At 37.7% G+C, this 23808-nt stretch overlaps 1 long non-coding RNA gene across 3 annotated transcripts in view; it reads left to right on the top strand.

Annotated features, from left to right (window-relative positions):
- Positions 1-23808, top strand: part of LOC139589793 (uncharacterized) — a 145046-nt gene that overhangs the window by 81534 nt on the left and 39704 nt on the right. For all 3 annotated transcript variants that reach the window (XR_011679131.1, XR_011679130.1, XR_011679129.1), the window contains exons 2-3: positions 14192-14336; positions 16083-16197. This is a non-coding gene — a long non-coding RNA (uncharacterized lncRNA). The remainder of the gene's footprint in view (positions 1-14191; positions 14337-16082; positions 16198-23808) is intronic.

The raw sequence follows: 23808 nt of genomic DNA, 5'->3' as shown, positions 1-23808 counted from the left end.
CCATATCCTGCTAAAGCTGGTCAGCAAGGCAAGAGGACAGTGCTTATTCAGAAATAAAATCTGCCAAGGAATCCATGATACAATAATTAAAAAATAACTTTATATATATGTATATATAAAAGAAAAAAAATAGAAGGTTTGGCCCATGAAATCTTTTTTTTTTTTAAATCAGAACAGGGTTTTTAGGAAGCTTTATCCAACCTATTGATTTAAGTAGAAATCATTAGATGTTATGGAAAGTATAATATATAATAAATAAATGGTTGGAAAAGTACAGAGTCAGAGAGAAAATTATTGCTTAAAACAACAACATAAAAAGCTTTATATACCTGAAAAAAGCCTTTTCCCTTCTCCAAAAATCTATTTATATAAATATAAATCTTTCATATGCTATGTCCTGTGGGATCAGGAGTTCTCTGATTTTAGCAGAATTGTAATATGAATAAGCAAATGAGTTCATGCGGGGGAAAAGTTCCTACTAGAGCTAGAAAATAATGTTACTGATCTGCCTCTGTTTATAAGTAACCACTGCTCAGAAATATAAATTAATTCCAAGTAAGATTTTAAGCAAATATTTTGAGATATTTAAGAGACGTTTATTATTTAAAAATATTTAAGACCAATTCAGTCATGTCAAAATTATTAAAAAGAGGTACTTGGAGTTTTATCACCATAGAATCAATCTTTATAGGTAGACTCAAACAAAATAAACTTCTGATTTTGCTGCCTCTATATTATTCTTGTTAAGCCTTGTTGTTGTTGACTACTGAATTACAGATTTTTCAAGGCTGATGATGAAGTTTAAAGCAGTGAACTATTAGGTGTTAATTTTGCCAGAGAATTTCCATCCATTTGCTACCCTCAGAGCTACCAGAGTGGGTTCTTTCCAAAGCCCGGTTGCTTTCAGTCAAAACATTTGAAAAACACGTTGAGTTGTAGGGACCTCATGGCAGAAGTTGCCATACAAGTTACTGTCACTAAGTGCTTACTCCCAGCAGAATAATCCATGCTACAAATTACAAGTGAAAAGATCCATATCTTTAAAAAAAAAAAGAAAATCATCATTCTTAGTTCAGAAAGCAGAAAACCAGAAACTGCACTGGCTGTTTCTTGGTACCATCTAGTTGTCTGTGGCTCTTTCCTCAGCATCTCAAATTTTTGTCTCATTTTCTGGCTATTCTCATTGACCATGCATGAAAACTAATTAGTCAATTTTAGCTCAACAAATCACCTGCTATGGTCAGGAAGGTAATTTTTTTTACCTAGTATGTGTGTGAACATAAGATATTTATATACAATCTTACTTTCAAAATGTAGAAAAAAGTCCACTGACTTATTTCTTAAAAAAAAGAGGACACATGCTTAAAGTGAGATATCTAGTTAAATGTCCTGATGACTCAGTAGAAAATAATAAACTTCTCTGTTTCATACTATCATCTCCCTGATGAATTGAACTCCTAGAAACTTATTACAAGTGCCAAGACATTTTTGTTTGATTCTTCTCAGTGGGCCACGTCTTCAAAGAGCAATCATGATAAACATTTGCAAATAGAAATATTTGTTAAAGCCAATGTTCATCCCAAAGTGATCTCTCCTTGTGAGTGCACTGATGGATTTTTGCCTTTTACAGGAAGGTAAAAGAGGAAGTAGTTTATTGTTCAATACCGGGCCTGTGACAGACTTCTAACTGGAGAATTGGAGACCATAAAACACCAAATGATTATATCTTTCAGCCCTGCTCTCATGCCTGAAAGGAAATGATTTGATTCATTAAGCATTCCGCAGGTTAAAAACAAATTATCTCCATTTGTATTTATTTGCAAATCTAAAGAGCTATCGAGCTCACAAACCTCTTCTGGCCTATTAAAACCATCCAGCACCAATTTTTAAGAGTGCTTGGGAGGCAGCTTGCAAACAAGTAGCACCCAAAACCATGGACAGACTTTCCGAGAGCTCCATCTACAACACATTGAGTTTATTTTGGGACACAAACAGGAACCAAGCCCTTCTGAAAATCTGTGCTTCATTAGGAATTCTGATTATTATTAAAAATCTGGCACTCATTGAAGGTGCTGAGTACTTGAAAACTCAGTGCTAGGTTCTCTTGAATTTCCTGTTGGAGAGTTGTTGTTATGCCAGCAAGGCTTTTGAGTTAGAAATATGTCTAAGCAAATTTTGAGATACATATCCAGGTACAAGATTACCTTCTTAAAATATGTTTAAATCCCTGCTGTAGGAAAAATAGGGTGACGTGCTTGTGTGATGACATCATTACATCTCAGTGGCTTCATAGAGCTACAGAAATAAAAATGTGAGCAATTTCTTATAAAGATCTGAAAACAAAATATTTTTGTTCATTTTCTAATAATTATAGTATTTTCAGAACAGACACAAACTAAGGGCTATTTCTGTTGATTAAAATGCTGATATTAGTAGCTGACATATCATAGTTAGTGGTAGAATTTGGAGAAGCAAAGACTCAAATTTAGGGGCCTTACACTTTAAAGCTACCAACAAAGGGCTGTTACAAAGTCCAAAGGCAGTTATGACAACGGCCTCCTAGGTCTGGGAGAAATGACTTGCACTGGATAAAGCAGTTCAGTACTCAGCATTTGGCTTTATTTTTCCCCTCTGGGCCACACCATTGTTCTGTCATTTTGAACAAAAGAAAAATAGTTTAAAAGGATAATATTTCTAGATCTTACAGACTTGCCATCTCTCCATAGATCTTCACAGGAAAAAGAACTATGAGATAAATTGCCCTGTGAAATAAGAGAAGTTCCAATGGATAAAATACTGCAAAGGGATTAGACACTTCTGGGCTTTTGGGTAATCTTCATATATTCAAATATTTAATGTCTCAAATTTTAAGAGGCATTTGTACAATGCCCTTAACAAGATGATTTAACTTTTGGTCAGCCCTGAAGAGGTCAAGAAGTGGGTATAAGTGATCCTTGTAGGTCCTTTCCAACTGGAACTATTCTATTCTACTTCATTCTATCAAGTGATGATCCTCTATGGGGACTGATGAGGCCAATGGGAAACATAAAAAATACTTAGCTTTCTGAAAGGATACAAAAAATTACCAAGTCTTTAGGGAGGACACCACTGGGATTCACCAGGAAGAATATGCTACAAGAATATTATATATAAAAATACAGATAAATTAATGTGTAATGAAAGAAAAATAGCTTTTGAAAGAACAAGAGCCAGTGTTTCACATTTATTCCTCAGGTAATTGGCAATGTCCTGTCTGCATTGTAATCTGTGGAACATCTGGGTCTGATCTGAGACTGCTATTCCACCAGATGTGCAAAAAAAGTTGTCCCTTCTCAGGTGCAGCAATGTGGATGCTGGCTGGATAATGAGCCTGCAACCTTCTGTCCCACATGCTGGTTGTAGCAAAGGCTCTGCTTCCTCTTCCTTAGGATGACTTATGATTCCTTGTTTCCTTCTTCTGCCTTAGGTGGAAGCTAAAATTATCAGGGCTTTTGAGGGAGACCAGCAGTGCACTTCCTCCTGCTGTTGGCTTTTTGGTGGGTGAAAGCCCCAGGGACAGTCCTGGTCTGATACAGCTGCAGAAATGTGTCCCTGGAAGGTGAGAATAAGTCTGGCTCTCCGGAGCACCCTTTGTTCCATCCCCTCAGAGCAGATAACTCCCATCTGCAGCTGGTGCAGGGTAACAGGGAGGTAAGACTGCCATATACAATGATCTCTGTTTCATTGCATCTGAATCGTCCCAGTGAAAAATTAGTCTTACACCCACCAACGCCCTTAAAGGGATATGCTCCTTTTAATGTGTGAGATGAAGAAGAGGAGGAGGATAAGAGATGAAAGAGAAGAACTCTGATAACTGTGGGATCTAGAAGCTATAGTGCGCTCAATTAATTAGAATCTTCTCTTGTTTAAAAAAATGGTCTCTCTGTGCACATATTTAAAAACTGGCAATAAAATATCACTTCTGCACCACTATGGAGTCTCTTTGAGATCCTCAATGAAATACTTGAATTACAAAGTAACAATTTCTATTGTTAGGAGTTGCTGCTATTCTCTTTTTATTGATGTCATAAAGTAGGTATTTATGAGATGAGGTTATTAAGATCAATAGTATAAATGGAACACCTAATTCTCTCTTTTTCAGACCAGCACAAAGCATTCCTTGGGTGGAATATGTGAGAATAAAAGGTGACTGGATACTGTCAGTTAACCCTAATCCAAATGCAAAGAGCTCACCCTATTAACAATGAGTCATTTTTTACGTGTATCTTAGATCTAAAACTATCTTGTCCCTAAGTAGCCTTTTTATGAAATGTACAGATTTGAATTCATTGCAGGATTGGATTTGCCACATTTACAACTAACACTGAAACTCTATTTTTGTCTTTTTTAAAATATGAAAGACAAGACAAAGCATTTTATTTTAAAATCCATTTAGTAGTGTGTTTTTAATAAATATGATCCTTCTTTGTGAATGAAAATGTCCTTTCATAAAGGAGTGACATAAAAATGTCCTTTCACGAAGAACAAAAATCTCAGATTTTAACATTGATACCAAGTCTTCCTATCTACTAAATTATGAACTACAAAGACACTATGGTATGGACTGAGTTAAATCTGTACACTAATGAAGAATTTAACCTATATTTATAAATTTTCATTGCTCAGACCAAGTTGCAAAAGACAATGGTTTTGAGCCAAATTTAGTCACCAAACTCTCTCAACTATTTCTAGTTATCTGTCTCTTGTTTCCATTTCCCATTTTCAGAGCAGCATCATCAACCATGACTAATTTAAGCTCATGATTAAATAATATCAGCTTAGTTTAGGGGTCACCATTCAGGAAAAGCATTTGCCAACAGCTGATCATGTTGTTCTTAATGACCCTTGCTTCTAGAACTCCAATCTATAAGCACTTGCTAACATCAATAGGATTTACCCATAGGAGCAGGGTTTGAAAAGTTCACCAGTCATGAGATGCTACAGAAGACAGTGAGTGCTCTCCATTGCCAAATGAAGAAAAATTTTACACAAGTTTTTTTTCTCAGATTTATGTTAAACAAAATACTTGAGAAATTTGGATAACTTCAGCAATAAAAACAAAAAACCTCAAACACTTTTATTAAATAATCAAAGCATAATATCATTCTAATATTGCTCGCTACCCAAAAATAAAAGTATGCTTTATTATAGTATGTTATATATAGTATGTTATATATGTATATTATAGTATGTTATATATGTATATTATAATAGTATGCTTTTCAAAAATGCACAGCAACAATTGCTACAATACTTTCAAACCTAAAAAAGCACACAAAAAATCTTCAACATCTTATTTCACAGAGATTCACTTCCTTTATCTTAATTGTTTAGTTTGCAGTAGTGTACAAAAAGAGTTAATTGAAACAGTTAGCAAACTGAGATGTGAGCTTCTACTATAGCTCTTCCCATGGGAACTGTTGAATGAGAAAAAGTTCCAATACCTCACAGTTTTCCTATGTGGCTACACACAAAAACTTTATATCCATCTAAGTGATTGTAACCAGACACAACAAATTTGCTATGAAAGTTAAAATACATAATATGATGCATCCCAACACTAACAGTAGTAATTGACTGGTAAAGTCTTTTCCATGCTACTTATACATCTCTGAGGGTTGTGAAAGCAGAGAAAAGCTATCTCTGGATTTTGCACCATCAGCTGCTGCCTGTCAGCATGCGTGGTGGCAGGGAAGGGTGTGCAAAGCAGTGCTGGGATGGGGGAGAGCTATGGTGAAGCTCAGCTCTGTGGTGTGTCCCCAGATGCAGCCCCCACGTGCAAGGAGCTCTGCTCAGCCCTCCTCTCTGTCCTGAGCATGTTCCTCCTGCACCTGCAACCAGGGGCTGTGAAACCTTTACAGGGCTAATACAAAGCTCACATTTGTGTCATGCTGAAACGTATTTGAGGAGGAAAAGACCCCTGCTTGTCTGCCAGGCTGTCTATTCCCCACACTGTATTCAAAGGCTCTTTACTGTTGTGCCACAAAGGTTGAATCAGAGAGAGCAGGGAACAAAAACCTTCTAGATGGCAAATCTGAGTAACAATGTGAGAGCTACGTACTGTGCAATGCCATTATATGACTTCAAATCTTTTGTTCTAGAGAACATTATATGCCTATTACATGCTTAAATACAGGCATTGCTATAGCATAATTAAAATGTTTGTGATCACAGAAATAAAAGGAACAGTTAAAAAGCAAAACTGTATTACCTCTGTAGGACTGCCGAACTTTGGCTATAGGCACAGAAAGAAAAGCCATCAGCATGAGGCAAGGAGTGTACAGGCCTTTGGCTCCATCTGAAAAAAACAAGTTAATAGGTATAAGGGCAATTCTCTGTTGGTGTGTAGCTGTAGAAAACCACTTTCTCTTAGCTCTGCAAGCATGGTTACTTAAGCAGTGTTTTCATACCTGAAATGCTCCTGTGGACGTGTTTCAGGGCACTGGCTTTAGTGGGAGCTGTGTAACTCTACATTAATATTTGTTAACCTGTACAACCTAGTACTTGCTGCAGTTTCTTCTCTACTGAAAAATACTGCACATTGGGTCAAATGGAAAACAAAAGGTAAAACTGCTAAAATACTTCAAATGTTAGTTTGAGACCCAGGGCTCTTAAATGTATTATTTTGGGGTTTTTTTACAGGAAAGCAGACACTAATTTCCATTTAGGAAAAAAATAATTCCACAGGGAAATGTATAAGTGAGCACTTGCAATCAGCTTTGTTCATAGCATTGCAGATAAATTGTGGCAAATACCATGCACTTTTATGCTTTGTTTTGCTTAAGAATTCCAGAGAAGTCCATAAGTGAGATTGTTGCCACAATTGGGAATCCTTAGTTTAGCTGACAAAGACCTAGCTAAAGTGTTCTAGGGATGTAGAATTAAATGAGGACTTTGTCCTTCTTTTCCTGTCAGATCCCTGAAGATGCTAGATTATCTTCTATAATGTGTTTTGCCACAGTCTCTAGAGAGGACCACCCCCTTAAAAAGACAGCATAGTAATCTAATAAAAATCCAATCTATGGAGATCCATTACTGTGCAACTGAGAAAACCAAACCAAACAAGAAACTAATACAAAAACCTCAGAATTCCTTGGTGCATTTTATGTACTACAGCATTTACAAATGACCACATGGATCATGTAATATCATCTACTGTGCAGAGTTCTTTTATAGGTCCCCATGGACTGAAATGTTTAGACACAACAGAGTTGAGCAGAGGGGCCAGTTGTAGATTTAACCAGGAATTCTTATGGTTTTATGGGCTTGTATGTCAGCCATATCATTGCTTTAAAAATTGCTTTTGTATTTAATAGTAGGGGAGCTTGACCCGAACATAGTAACAACACATGTATCCCTTTAAGTGAGCTCTGTGAAGGATTGCAGACTGAAATGTAGAGAGATACTAGCTCTGTGAGTGAAGATGTCATTAGCTGCCCAGGAAGGGTAACTTTGTCAATTGTCATTAACACATTTATTACGCTGGTGCTTTAAAGATCAGAAGTGTTAACCCGGAAATGGCATTCTGATTTAAATCTCTTTAATGTTTTGAAGGAATGGTCATTTCTTTATACCTCAATGCTCTTTGAGGAGAGTCCTCCCTTTGTTCAGCATCTGTAAATTGCCTGTATGTGGATCTCACTTAAGAAAGAAGGAAAAGATCCTGAGTTACTCAGATCTGTCATAAAACTGTCACTTTGGATTATTGCTTAAATGTTGGCTGCAGGCTGAAAACTGTATGTCCATGCAGCACTCACCAGTTCAGGTGGGGTTTATAAAAGAGAAATTGCTGCTCTGCAGGGAGATACCTGTTAACCTTATTCATTTGTAAAACTGGTTACATATTTTGGCACTCGCCTGTGCAGTCTGACAGTGACGAAGCTTTTGACAGGATGAGGTAGATATACGGTATTTATGTAAGGTTCTCAGAAAGTGCAGCTTCAGAGCAAACTTTATTAACTGCACCTAAGCTCATTCTGTGTCAACCAGCAACTCTTTGCAGAAAAGCCTTCAGATCTTCTGCCCTTTGACCTGTAACAAGACACAAAGCTGGGTTGCAGGTGATATAGGACTCTCAATTAGTGGTTCCAGCTTTACATGCATTCTTCTGTTTTGTGATTCAGATGTCTTTTACCAGGCTACAGGTTGTGTGGGGCAGAAGTTGGAAAACAAGGGGCTTGTCTTGAGAAATGTTTAGCAGCTTCAGTTCCTATGAACACCAATGCTCAGAATAATGAAGGATTCATCCTGCAACTTACTGGACTGTTTTTGTATGACTGTCTGCATTTTGCTATATAGTCAAGGATTAACTTCTAAATAATGGCAAACTGAAATTAACAATGTTTAACATATGTTTGCATACATAACTTAGCTTTTTTAATTAATATGGCTTACACTTACATTTAATTGTATTTAATCTGATAGGTGTTTTTCTACAGTTAGCACAGGAGTTTCATGATACCAGGAAATTCAGTGAGCAAAACTGCAAAAGACAAATTAAATGGACAAAAAGTATGCATTTGGTGTTCATTGTGTAGTCAGTATCATTATGGAGGATCTTGTTTATTTATTTTTTATTATATAATACTGATTATCACCAAAATCTTTGCACAGATTCCTCATATGGTAAGATTCTGGAACATATTTGAAGAAAAGAATGAAAATTGTGTCAGAGATTTTATTATTACCACAATTTTTAAGCTAGAGAAACAGTTGTTTTACCTGAGCTGTGTAGTTTCCTGAGTAAGCAACAAGAAAAGGGCTCTAAGAAGGAGAAGAGTGGAAATATAATAGCAGGTGATGAAGGTAGACACTCATTGGCCTGAAGCTGAATTGAGTTGTTTATCTCCAGGAGCCTATTTGAGGAAACTCCATCAGAGCTTTCTGAATACTGAGATTCTCAGCATTTTCTAACATCAGTCAGCACAAGAGGAGCTGCATCTCATGACATTCAGGACCAAATACCTTATGGTATGTCTGGCTCACCTTTGCAGTTCTTGAGCAATTACTTCAACATCTAGGACACATTACAGCTGCTGCACAAGCAGTTCACAGCCAGGCTGTGGACATTCTGTGGATCTAGTGAGCCATCCCTGCTGCTGACTAATGCTAATATGGGCAGTGTCAAGATGAGGAATAAACCTGGAGATGAAATGGTAATAAGGAGTTCAAGGATTTTGTTGTTAAAGCAGATGTTGCCAGTGTCTTTAAAAAGGTTTAAGGTAATCTGTTGCAGCACTTAATTTCTCAGTGCTTTTTGAGCAGGACTAAAGTCCCCACTGCAAAACAAAACTGTCCCATGGTGTATGTCCTTGATATCCTACAACCTTTGCACCATGGTCATCCTCCTCACCATATCATCATAGGTTCCCTTTTCAGGTATGGTACACTGCTGCCTCACAGCATGCCTTTCTTTGGACGCTCCCTTTCTTGGAAGATACTGCACAGGTTCAAGCTGTTGGCTTGTCTAGGGATTTCTGCTAGGACAGACACAGAAAAGACACTTCCCCAGCTTGGCATAACCTCTGAGCTTCCCTCTGTACCTCCAGACAACCCAGATTTTCTATTCTACCTTCCAACCCTACTGTGACACAGCAAGACACTTGGATTTTTCCCCTGATTACATACAAGCTTTGCAATATAACTGCTGTATTGCAGGCTGGGATTTCATGTATTGTAATCAAGTATGATCAATTCACTGCAGGTGCCATGGCAGGCAGAGGACATGCAGTCCCTGGTTTCTAAGTGCTCCAAACCTAACCTTTAAATGTTGCTACCAAGAGGGGTGATTGGCAGTGCCTTCTGTACTGCAAGGAGATAATTGTGGTGCAATGGTATAATCAAGTGAGACTCATTCTGTATTTTTGCTATCGTGGAAAAATTTCTGATAAGAGCCATATGGGGTAAAAAAATAGGGTTACAACAATACAATTACAGGGTTGTTTTATCCAAGCATAAGTGTGACGGAGACAAGAAGTGAACTTTTCTACAATATATGTATGCAGGCAAAGAATCTGAAAGACTGTGGACTCTATTTCTAACTCAACTTCCTGTGACCACTGAAGAACAGAAGAATTTTCAATGAGGAATTAATGTTATGAAGAGGTTTAATATCATATAGCTCATGGCACACGAAAGATCCTTAGCTCTTAGCTCATGATAATCCGGATAGAATTTAACCTTCAAAACTTAAAAGGTGAGTCCGCATTACTTTTAAGACGAGAAAAAAGATCTATCTAATGCTGTCATTCAGGTCCAATTCAAAGTTCTTAAAGTTAACAGGTCTCTTTCCCTTGCCTTCAGTAGGCTTTGGATCAGATCCTGACAGTCACAACTCCAAATGGTGTGATATGTAAAAGTGCCTTTTTTAAGTGCTCCTTGCAATCAGATAAAACTCTTTCCTAAACAGCATCATTCAATATACAGATTGTAGCAGGTAATTGTAATTGTAAATTACTGTAGCAAGCTTAGAATCAACTATTTAAGTACTCACCTGGCAAAACTGCAAAAGCTAACTTTTTTCCTTCTCACTTTTCAGTATATATTTCATTTTTCATGGCTCCCTAACTCAGATATTGCAGTGGCAATTAGGATTGAATCTTGGCATAGACATAGCCTCCAAGCAAATATTTGTCATTTAAAAATCATGGTTCAGTTGAGTAAAACTTGGCAAACTGTTCTAAAACTGTATATACAGCAGCTTTACTTGCAAGTATTAATGCAGCAGGTAGGCACACTGGCAAAACACACTCCCATGCATGTGTGTGCTAACGTACAAAATACACAAATACAATTTCCCAGCACATAGGAAATCTTCTGAATATCTAACATTGGATAGATACTAAGCAAGCTCACAGACGATACAAAACTGGGAAGAGCTGTTGTCTCCCTTGGAGGCAGGGAGGCCCTGCAGAGAGACAAATTACAGGACTGGCAATCACCAACCATGAGAAGTTCAACAGGGGAAGGTGATGGGTTCTGCACAAGGGACAGGGCAGTCCTGGGTGTCTGGACAGAGTGGGGAGTGAGGTGCTGGAAAGCAGTGCCATGGAAAAGGACCTGTGGTTCTGGCCCATGGCAAGTTGAACATGAGTCAGCAGTGCCCTGGCAGCCAGGAGGGCCAAGCGTGTCCTGGGGGGATCAGGGACAGCATGGCCAGCCGGGAAAGGGAGGGGATTGTCCTGCTCTGCTCTGCACTGAGGTGGCCTCACCTCGAGTGCTGGGGGCAGTTCTGGGTGCCACAATATAAAAAAGAGGTAAAGCTGTTACAGACCTTCCAAAGGACAGCAATGAAGATAAAGAGCCTTGAGGGGAGGCCATGTGAGGAGTGTTTGAGGTCACTTGGTCTGTTCAGCCTGGAGGAGATTGAGGGGAGACCTCACTGCAGTTTCAACTTCCTCTTGAGGGGAAGAGGAGGGGCAGGCACTGATCTCTTCTCTGTGGTGACCAGTGACAGGACCTGAGGGAATGACCTGAAGTTGTGTCAGCAGAGGTTTAGGCTGGATATTAGAAAAAGATTCTTCACCCAGAGGCTGGTTAGGCATTGGAACAGCTCCCCAGGGCAGTGGTCACAGCCCCAAGCCTGACAGAGTTCAAAAAGCATTTGGACAATGCTCTTGGCCCATGGTGTGACTCTTGGGGATGGTGCTGTGCAGGGCCAGGAGTTGGACTCAATGGTCCTTGTGCCTCCCATCCAACTCAACATATTCTGTGATTTTTGGATGTGCCTTCCATGAAAAAAGATTACTTAGTATTTTATATTCACTGGCAAAATAGACTCTAATCCCTCCAACAGGAGTCTTAATAACTAATATTCACATAGGCACACATTTTGAAAGCACACACTTCAGAAATATGGAAATAGAAGCATAAATGGTAAATTTACAATTTCACATATAAAAGAAATTGTAGAAAATTAGGCTTTTTGGAAATGTCTCAACAACAAGGGAGAAAGATAGGGGTGTTTCAAGATACTTCTTAATACATAATGCTTAATTACTTAATTTTAATTACCAGCTTATAGTTTCATCTTGCCAACTGCAGAAGCACTGAGAAGCCTTCACTCTTGAGGCTGACCAGCATCCATCAGGACTTCTCAAAATTGGTAGGACTGACCTCTTTGAACACATACTCTTGGTGCTTCATGATCAGCAAATGAGACAATGAAATGGGTGGGAGGAACTTGCAGCCAAGAACTCACTGCCTAAAGCTGAGGAAAGAATTAGGGATGAGAATAATAATGAAAGGAGACATTCATGCCAAACCAAATACAAGGGGTTTAAAGCCAGCACAGTACCAGAAAGAATGACCTAAAAAGATCACAGGTCTACTCTCTGTCAGTGCAAAGATATTTTATCAGCTTTCTTCTTCAGCAGCTCTAAGTGACTCAATATATTAACTCATGTGGCAGACACTACACTACAATAAAATATAACCAGTTGAATTTGTGGCAGATTGGAAACTTTCATTTAAAAAATGTCCATGCTTGTCAATTCAATTAGATGAGAATTTACTGGCAAGGCAAGCTAAGTAAGTCTTGCCAAAATACAAGGAAAAAAGCAGACTCATCAGATAACCGTCTGAAGCAGGTACAGCTCACCAGGCTTGGCTTTTCTCTCTGCTTTAAATGTTTCTTTCACTGCATCTGTATGTTAGTATTGTCCCATCCCTGAACTGGCAACAGGTTCTGCTATCCCAGGTTGCCTGTTTTGCTGTAATACTCCTCTTTGACAGTCTAAATCCTTTCTCTTTTATTCTGATGTGACAGTGGGATGCAGTGAGGTGTTCATTTTTGCCTATCATCCAGCTGCCAGCCCAACTCTCTGATGACCAAATCAGAGTATGCTCCAACAGCCAACACTGATATTCCACAGGTGTGGGAGGACAGACCACTACTATCAAGGGTTTCTGCTGAAACTCTTACAGTGAATGGCATTGGGTTGGGATTTTGGTTTGAGTTTCTTTTGGAAACTTTATATACTAGTAAAAATTGAGCTGCAATTATGTGATATACATCTAATTAAAATGTACTATAATTGTTGAAGTATTTTACTGAAGTGATTTTCTTTTTCAAGCAACAGGTTTGTCAGATGACAAATGTTGTGGTTTCTCTGCCTTTGCAAGGAGCTCAGAGCTAAGTACAGAGGGTGGGGTCAGCCCTGGACATTAACCCCCACCCCAGGAATGGCAGCATTTTTCACTAAGCTCTCATGCTCAAGGCTTAAGTCAGGCTTTTTGCCAAACAGTCAAATCCAAGACAAATAGCCTATGTGGGTGTTTTGTGCACAAAGATTACTGAAGTTCATTTTAGCTAGACGGATAAACCTTTAGAAATCTGGCTTGTGGAATTAACTATAATATAGATCAGAGTTAGCTGTTTATTGAAAAGCACAGTGAGAGGAATGCAAATTACCCATGAATCAGAATGACCTGATGGTGAAGTACCAGCAGCTCTTGGTGAATGTGTTGTCATCAATTCTCACAAAAAAATGCAACCATTTATGTACAGTAGATTTTTTTTTTTTAATGACCATGTTCCTGTTCTGTCATTTCAAGTTTTCCATTTTTCCATTCAAAAATTAGGTACAACTCTATTGAATTTGCAAGGAAGAATTCAAAATTCCAAAACATCTTGCTTTTAATTTTTTTAACATATCTCTATTCCATAAGGTCTATTTTGGTGGTAGGGCTGAAATTTCCCTGTGGGTGAAAAACCTAAGTGACTCTAAGTTGCACTTTGACTCTGGCTTTATGCACCTGAGGAGTTTTTTTGATTTATCTTATTTTAATGTCAGAAGGTGAAGCTCTGGTTTAGTAACTGCTCCCATTCTTCCACAGGTTGCCAGTAAAACACAGAACATTCCTGACTTGTCTTCAGGTGTTCTCTAACTTGGTTTTCACCCTTTTTCCATTCCAGCAGAAAAAAAAAAAAAAAAAAAAAAAAAGGTTATATAATTGTTCATAACTGCTCAAAAATTTGAAACCCAGAAAGTGCAGTCTAGGATGTCACCTTGTATGATAAAGCAGGGGAAGGGAAATCATCTGCAAAACACAGCATCACATCAAAGGCATTTCCCTAAGGTATTAGACTACACTTAAAAGTTTTACCTTTCCCAAATGCAGTCAGTATGCTCTCTTTCTTTCTCTTGCCTAGAAAAATGGCTCTGTTTTGAGTCTGAAAGTCATCTCCTACTTCAGTTAACAACAAAACCAGAAGAAGTTGTACTTCTAAAAGGTACCACAGTCTACCACGGTCTACAACCATGATGAAAGTACAGCCTGGAGAGCAACTCTGCCAGGTATTTCCATTGCACCATGTCACTGCTCAGCCCTGCCTTCCTTCCTGGGGTTGCCAGTCCTGCTGTTAGTTGATAGATGCTATTTACCACCAGACAATGTCGTGGGGGGACACCCAAGTGATTTGAGTCAGGCAGAACAATCAGGTTAGCACACAACTCCGCTAAGCTGATATATCCTGTTACTCAGCATTTAATTTGATCAGACTTTGCCCTGGCTGTGATAACATGGGTATCCTTTTGCTGCCAGGCAGTATCTCTGCATTGCACTCATCAAGCAGGGGACACACACTTCTAGAGCCAGAACAATAGGATTGTTCTGGGATGTAAGCCTGCATAGCCTAAGACTTGGGCTGAAAACCACCTAACTTCACATCATAGCTCAAAGCAAGCAGAAGACTGTAAAAAGTTCTGTTTAATGATGACTCAGGCTTCATTTTATCCAACAGTGATGCAAATAAAACCTGGCAAAATTTGGTCTTGATTGATTAATATGGTGTTGACAGCACCTTAATGGGTGTTATAGGAAATTTGACAATTTTTTAGTGTTTATGGAGCACCTCTATGGGATTTGCAGAATTATTTATTCTGCACATGTCCTAATTAGAGAAACATTCAAGAAATACCTTAACAACATGAAAAAGCACTTTCAGGTAAAACTGGCAAGGTTTTGTATGGTAAATGCAGTCATAATCCATCCTATTGATCAAAATATATTAAAATTGCACAGATAAAATAATGGAAATAGAACAATCTATGAAACAGCAGCTTTTTCAATAAACACAACCCATTCTCTGTTCAGAATAAACCCTGGATCTTACATGAAAACAAAAAGGCAATTGCATAATGAATATTATAAACCATATTCATGAGTGGGTTAAAATTAAAGCTGAACAGTCAACTTTAATTCTGAAAATACCTAAATCTGATTGGTTTACTTTTCAGTAATTAAATACTGCTATAACAATAACAATACTAAATACATATTGGTTTAATTTTATTTATCACTATTTAGATATTAGATTTATTTAGATTTATTTATTTAGATTTAGATATTAGATATTTAACACTATCTAGAGGTTACTTTTTTTGCAGCAGTGACCATCAAAACCCTGCTCCTAGAATAGCTACAGCAACCATTAGGTCTTGTAAAATAAATATTTCCAAATAATCAACAGCAACTATATCAAGATACACATCACATGCTGAAAAACAGACAGGAATTTGGCATGTGTTTCCCCTGCCCAGCCATGAACAACAACCATGCAGCACATGGTTGATGTCACCCTGTGTGCTGTCCCTGTCCCCCCACCATCAAGGTGGCTTTCAGCCCTGTACAGTTGCTCGTAGGTCTGTTTCACAACTTTTTCTTCAAAAGCTCCTTTCTGTTACACTCCTGGCATCTGTTTCTTCCCCCATAGAAGCTGCTTAACCTGAGTGCATAACACTGTTTTATAGAGAATCCAGGGCCTGATCCAGCAGCCACTGAAGTCCTAATAGAGTTCCGTAGGGCTGAGCAAGCCAAAGTAAAGGATATAAGGAAGACAGACAGGTCGTAGTGACAGGTTTTTCTAGGGACTGTCAGAAGTGCATCAAGAGGCACAGTGACAGAAGGACCACGGCTATCAGTTGTGTAAATCCCTGTGCCTGTTTGCTGTTTGCATTGCAGCAAGCAGCAGGTTGTTACAGCCTCTGTGGTTTCTCTCCTCTGTGCCATCACTAACCACATTATTCTCTTCTTGCTCTCAGAGAGAAACCTTACTTCATCCCAATGTGTCTCTGGAGAAAGATCTTGCAAAACTTCCCCATGGCATTACTGGACAGTGGATCAGGCTCTTACACAGATGAGAAGCAGCTGAGTCAGGTGATTTTTACATGCAATTTTTGACACATTTCTGTATAACTTGAGACTTTTTTCCCCAAATATCCACGTAAATTGCTTTTGGGTCATGCTGCAGGTCTCCTAGCACTTATGGCTACACAGTGGGAAATGAACCTTTGTTTTTGGATTTGACATCTGATCCAGTCGTTTTGCTGTACAACATCTCTTTGTTTATGGTTGTAAAGCTGGAATTGCTGCCTCATTTTAAGGCTTGCCACCCGAAGCTGTACAAGATTTAGGGTATAAGCAAGTCAACCACAAGCAGCTGGGGCACAGCCCTCAGCTCAGACTTGATAACTGAGTGTATACATGCTTCTAGACTGTTGCAAAGAAGAAATGAAACTGGTTGCCTGGAACCAAATTCACAGTGGATTTAAGTCACTTCCTGGGTAATTTGAGCATATTTGGTTTTCACATGCATCAGACCTACACAAACATGTCTCAGCAGAGAGGTGGTGAGTTTAAAGGTCTACCTTTGTCAATCAATACAAATGTAAGATGTTTGGGACAGGTTTGTGCTTAAAAAACTTGTGTGATGAGCCTCAGTCCATTACTGATGTTACCAGGCACCAAACTGATAAACGTTATAAGGTCTATAATACATTAGTATTCCGGTGTTGTGGATATAATTGTAACAAATTCTTTTTTATCCATGAGGGTTATTCATTAAGGTCTGAAAAACATTTGGAGGTCCCTGTAAGAAAGGAGTTAAAGAAATGCAAAAGTGTTGCTTTGGCATTGTGTTATTTATCAGCTGTCTGGTTAGCATTTGTGCTCAGTCCGCAGGTTTCACATGTAAATCAAATGCAATGACTCCATGACAACTCACAAGATTTACACAGATGGGACCTGACCAGCCCTCTCTGAAGTCACCGGAGGTGGTCTGGGTTCCCTAATGATTGCAAATAGGATACACAAACATAAATATAATTTACTTTTATAAAACTTTTAATTAGGTTAATAAAATCTCTCAGCATAAAAGCCTATAGCTCATAAAAACTCAGGCCCTGTGCATAGCAGAGCTGATGTGGGTCAGGATAATAGCCACAAAGAATTGCATTACTGTGCTAATACAATAGGGAAGTCTCCTGCCTCTCTTTTGAATAACCTCTTATGCAAATTTCAAATGTTGACCATGACACCAGACCTTCATAGGGCACCGAGCTGTGTTTCCCTGTGCTTACAATATATTTGATTTCAATGCAAAACTGCAAACTCATCAAAACTACACCTTTCTACCAGCATTCAATTATTTAAATACAGAACATATACAATGTGGGGGGTTTGCCTCTGAGTCTTGTATAAAGTACTTCAGTCAAGCTTACAAAGAATATAATATGAAAAGGACAAAAAATCTAAGTGTAGGGAAATTTTAACCATTGGGATCCTTTTTTACCTATTAGTTTCCACCTTTCCTCACCCTTGATCAGTTAAAAATACTGATTCTAAAATGCATTTAAGCATGCAATATATATATATATGTATGTATGTATGTATATATGTATGTATATATACACAAATTGTCTCTATAATAATGAATCTGTACTAATCTTGAATTCAAAGACAGGTTTATTTATAATTTGGGTCAGTAGCTGCCCACTTGCTACATTTTTTGACCACATGCTAAAGATTTAAACTATGCAAAGTTTCATTATTTTGTCCAATTACAATGTTTGCTTTCACATGCACATAAAGATGGACTATTTACAAATATACAAGTATTTTATTTTATTTATTAAATATTATCTAAAAAATCAAATAATAATACATATATAAGAATATTCCCTATAAAATACACATAAATGCTGTTAACAAAGTGTTTTGTTATTTCATGTGCTATATTCCAGGCTCAGTTCTTAGAAAACACAATGCCAAGGAAATGGTAAAACACATGAGTTTAGTTTCTAACACTTTCTCTTCCAATAGACAAAAGTTAATTTGTCTTGTGACTTCTACTAAACATATGGAACAATTTTACTCTTCCTTGGGAGCAAAGAATTATTCCTATGTATGTTTAGAAAAATCCCCCAAAATATAATATTTACAGAAGAGATGCACCCAGTTTTATGTTCAAAAGTGTGATACATTGAAAATAAGAGCAAATTTAATTCTTAGAATGTGTATATGCTCTCATACCCATACACCATTTTTTCCTCTTCAAGATCTAAAAAATTACCAACTTTGTAGTTTCACCTCAGCACCATTAGCATCTGTCTCTGTGCTGTCCCTAACAGAACGGCTCTGAAGGATTAACAGGGGCTGCCATCCCAGCTGAGATTGCACTGCCCTCCTGATTGCCACAGCCCAGCATTCCCGGACAGGGATCCCTCTGGCACCCACTGCCTGGAGGGTGTGGGGTTTGCCATGAGTCACCAAAGGCAGGATATGACCAGATCTGCATGTCCACACAGACTGCAGCTCAGGGGGATGTTTAATGGGTTCAGTGTATTCCCCCTCCTGGCTAGAACACTCCCTGCTTCATTCAACAGGAATGAGGCACATCATCCGAGGAGTGGGGATCCACATCCTCTGGGACAGGGGTTTTACATCTCCATGAGTCATCCCTGGGGCCTTGTTCCCCTCTGCTCTCAGTGCCCAGCCACATCCAGGATCCCTGTTTCCCCTTCCCTCTCATCCCAGGAGGAGCACTGTGCAGGACCCAGAGCCAGCCCTGTTTGAACAAACCTCACTACCCACTTTGTGCTGGATGCTGTTCCCTTCAGACCTGTCTAAGAGCTGGTTGAGTCAGAGGGAAAATCTACCCCAAATTCAGTGGATTTGAGGTTGGATTCCAGACCCCAGACAAGCTTTGCTTCAGAGGAGCCTGGAGTCTAGGATATAAATCTATGTATTTGTTGCAGACCTAACTGTAATTTGATTCCAGTAGTCATGAATAGGACATAAGAAACGTGGAAGTATGTGTACATGTGCCCTGCTCAAACAGTGGGTGCCATTAGAAAGCATAATAGTGTTCCGGGCTATTGATTTTACCACAATATTTCCTTGCTTGGTCTGTTTTCCACTATGAGATATTTGCACCATGCCATGGTAAATGTTGTTTTTAACAGAGCTCACTGCAGTCTTTTTTGAGAAACTATGTGAACAATGTGGAATTCTCTCAGTGCTGAGTTGTAAGCTGGGCTGTCTGATGCTCTATTTGAAAAAACAGGCAGAAAGAGCCAAATGGAACATAAAGCTGAATTGAGATAAAATATATATATACCGAAAATACTAAACTGCAAGACCTCAAGAAGTAGTTTAGATACTAATGATGTTAAATAGGGGATTATATTAATAGGTAGAGTTCAGGTTTTTATTATGTTTATCTGGAACAGAAATAGACATCCAGATCTCATTTCTCTTCCAAAACAAATACAGCTTAAGTCAAAAGATGTGCTCTTTTCTATGCCACTTTTCAATTATTCAGTTATTTTGCTAAAAGATTCACTTATTCCACTCTAGGCTAGTAGGAGAAAACAAGGGGGATGGAGAGTTAGGGCAAGAGAAAAGGAATTAATGTAAACCAACAAGCTGAATATGCTTATAAATTACAACCAACATAATTAAATGTAGATCAGCTGTCATAATAAAGTCCAATTTTAATTTAAATGAAATTTGTATAATTTTTGTCCTTCAGACCAAAATTTTGTTTAAAACAAACTGATCTTTGCTGATATGAATTGACCCATCTCCCTTTTTCTGCATCTGAGTTCTTAATTACAACTTAAAATGGCTCCATTTTACCAAATACTTACAGCATGTAATGAAAAGCAGGCAAATAAAATATTAGTGAAACTAAACTAAAATATATATTTAGTGATTTCTTTTCATCCTGAATGGGTTCCTTGAATGTTCTGTGGGGTCTGTCATATGTTTGGCACTATGTATTTCTTTTCTGACTTGAAGATGGAATAAAGTGTACTTGCAGTAAATGAACAGATGACATGCACCTAAACCACATTTCAGACATGTTGGATTAAACTTCAAAATTGGATGAAATAATGGCCTTAAAAAGTAGGCTACAACAAGGATAAGGGTAAAGCCAGGTTTAGGAATAATCACCTGGAGTAAGGACATGTTGTGGCAAAATGCAAACAATATATACAAAAAAAGTGTAATCTACAAGGCACACAGGTAATATACAAGCAAAAGTGGAGCATTGTGTCCAGTTGTCCTCTCAGCTTGAAGAAAGATGTAAAGTCATTGAAGAGCCAGTGGGACAAAGCAGTATTAAACAGTGGAGAGTCAGAAAAGGACATTACAAAGCAGATTGAAATCACCTGTTTGCCACCTGTTTGCTACAAGGCAAAAAAATATTGAGCTGGGAAATATTAACTGTAAATTTTGTTATCTAAAGACATGGTAGGAAATTCCTAAGATCAGGTCAGATATAGATGACAAGTCCAGTTTAGGTACAGTTCATTCTGTCCTGGGAGACAAAGAGAGATCTAAGCTTTTTAATTCTTTTTCCAACTTATTTCGTAAAAATGTACCTTAAAATTCTATTACAGTTATGATAGAAAGAACTTAAATGAGAACATTCACCCATCTAAAATCATATTCACAGGAATCCCTTGATGGAATCCTTTTTATGGATACCCTGACAAATAAGACCCTGTGTCTTACCTGAGAAGCAATATTCCTGTTGTGTTCCCAGGAAAAAAAAAGGACTGGACTATTCAGAAGCCAATATAACTGGAAAAGGAAAAGCCAGACTTGTTGAAGAAAATTACCTGCAGGCATACATTTTCACTAAGACTGCAGAGAGTTGTCTCTGAGAAATTTATCATTCTAAATTACCATGGGATCTACATAGGAAATAAATCTTCACAGATATCCACTTGGAACAGGAAAGAAAAAAAAAAAAAAAAAAAAAAACCAAAAAAAAAAAAAAACCACCTAAAGTGAGCTGTCCCATTCCAGGATGTATTTAAGCATTTTTTTTTAGCATTTTTTCTTGTATAGACTTCAGTAAAGGTTTTGCTCGTAATGGGTAGTGGATGATGGCAAATATTTTATATTTTGTTACTGGGGGTTTTATTTTACTCTGATTTTTGTGGTTTTGGGTTTTGTTTTTTTTCCAAATAGGGTCAGCCAAAATCTCAGCATTTTTACCTGAAATTCAAGGATTTGCAAATATTGAACCATAAATGTAAAAATTTTTTAAGTTTTCAGATGTTAGATTTTTTTGTTCTCCAATGAAATTATCTGCAAAAATCTGTCTTTCTTTAAGTGGGTTCATCAAAAAATCTAACTTTCCCAGATGAAAACATATGCCCAAATTAATCATTTAGCATGATTCCAGGGTACAACACTTTTTAATTCATTGCAGCACCATGATTTCTTGACATTTAGAAGTTACAGGCATTGATTATTCACTGGACTTAATTATGTCAGCAGTCACTAATCCTTCACAGAGTATGTAAAAATTAGCATAAAAATTAACTACAAATTATGAATTATAAATTCACGAATAATTTTAATTGGATTTCAAAATGTACCAAGAAATTAACCAAAACCTGTTTGATTTCTGCATTGTGTAATCTGGGGAAAGAGACCAGATGCCATTGAGGAGTTGCTATTTCCTCCACTTTGATATGTGCCACAAAGTTAATGGCTGTTTGGCTGTTTGGACTACCAGGCACTTACTATGCTCCTCAGTTTTCTTGCAGCTGGAAAGTTGTTGTTTAAATATAAAAGGAGACTAGTTCTCACTTCAGCAAGTTCCCAGAGCTAAACAAAAGTTCTCTATTGGAAACACTGCTGATTTGGAAGAAGGGTATAATCTGGTTGAAGAAATTCTAGAATAGGGAAATAAGAACTATCTAAGAACCAGAAAGAATTTCTAAAAACAAAATGGAAATCCTGGCGATGTCCAGTGATATTAAAGTGAGAGAGCAGCCTGATATACAAGCTTGGTGATGTTCAAGGATTTGAGGCTGGTGAAAGAAGAGAAGAGGAATACTCTGCAGAGTTCAACCACTGCTCTCACAAAGCATGTTTAGAGGAAACAGCTGGCTCTATATCATCATATCACATATCATATCATATCATATATCATATCATATATCACACCATACCATATCATATCATATACACATTCAATATCCTGCACTGAGTATATTAATTCAAGGAAGAAGAAAAAGTGCAGTATAAATAAAGAGAAGTGAAAGATAAGAACAGTTTAAAGGAAAAATGGAATTGGAAAAGAAAACATGAAGGAGAAGAATTTCAGAATGTTTTTGTGACCACAGCAATAAAAGCATAGATCTGCATTTGATATTATGGTAATGTCTAAATCATGTCAAGAGATGTCTACTAGTGATCAAACACTGTAATGAGGTAAATTTTGCATTTATTTGGAATCTGTTGCAAATGCCAGCATGTTCCACCTGCTTGGCACAATGGTGACAAAAATATTGCAGAATATCTGAATTTAAAATCTCCCCCTGTTCACTTCCAGCTGCAGTTCAATCTGACATTCAAGACATGCTTCAAAAGGGACCTCACCAAATGAGATGCCACTTTCTTTTCAGTATAATACTTGGTGAATAGATCCTTACTTGAAAACCCTTGATCCCAGTTCACAAGAATACTTTCTGAGGGACCTATGGCAGGTCATTCTGAAGGCCAGTTCTCAAGTTTCAGGTCCTGGTTCTTCCACAATTCAGGTCAGTTCAGAATATTTTTTTTCAGCTCCTTTCTTGTCTTTTAAGATTACCTCCTCTTTCTGGACAAATGAATTATTAGAATGTCTGTGAGGTCCTTAATGCTCAAGAACTTGAGAATGGTTCAGTTGAGAGAAATATCAAAATCTCCCAACTGAGTTTGAAATTCAAAGATGTAAGGCTTGGAAAAGTGCCCTAATTATGGTGAAATTTCTAACACTTGAGCAGTATGTCTGAGTTAGAACAACTTTTTTTAATCTCATAAAAAATTAAACTTCCTTACTCCATAGACAGTTTATGGTAAATAATGTTTTTCAAGGTTAGCAAAAAGCTTCTATTTAACTGCTACAGCAACAGTAGCTCTATAAGTCAGTCCAATAAGCAATTAAAAATTTTCTATGTCAGTAGGTTTGGTGGAGAAATGTCCATTAATGGTCACCAAACATTGCTAAAATGTAAGTCCACTGCTATCCAATGCTAACATTCAATGGTAGAGATGTATTTCATACAGGAAAATCAGAATCAACTTACATGAATGTTTGAAGTAAAAGTCATGCCTAATCCACTGTAGTGAAATGAATATCAGAGTCAGTGGGTTCCAAAAAGAAGAAAGAAAAAAGTAGCTATAAACTCCACAGAAAGTGGAAATGCAGGCATTGTTACACAGACCTCTAATCTCTTGTGCAGCGCTAGATGTGGAGAGGAAAAAATGCCTTCCTGACCTCTCCAAGTGATCAATTTATACTCTGAAGCCTGAGAGCTGATGTGTATCTATTCCAAATTAAGTGGAATTGAAAGAAGCATGAGGCTAAAACATAAAGAAATAACACTGTAGAAAGCAGAAAGTACCTTATTCATCAGTACAAGAAGGGATGCCATTCGCTAGCAAAGGAGATATCTTCCTTTTAAAAATATGCCTGTGCCA

Source organism: Agelaius tricolor, unplaced genomic scaffold, assembly GCF_023055355.1.
Source record: "Agelaius tricolor isolate 1412-34295 unplaced genomic scaffold, bAgeTri1.0.p SCAF_5, whole genome shotgun sequence".
Taxonomy (NCBI): Eukaryota; Metazoa; Chordata; class Aves; order Passeriformes; family Icteridae; genus Agelaius; species Agelaius tricolor.
The sequence above is the reverse complement of the archived record's forward strand: the minus strand, read 5'-3'. Positions and strand labels throughout refer to the sequence as shown.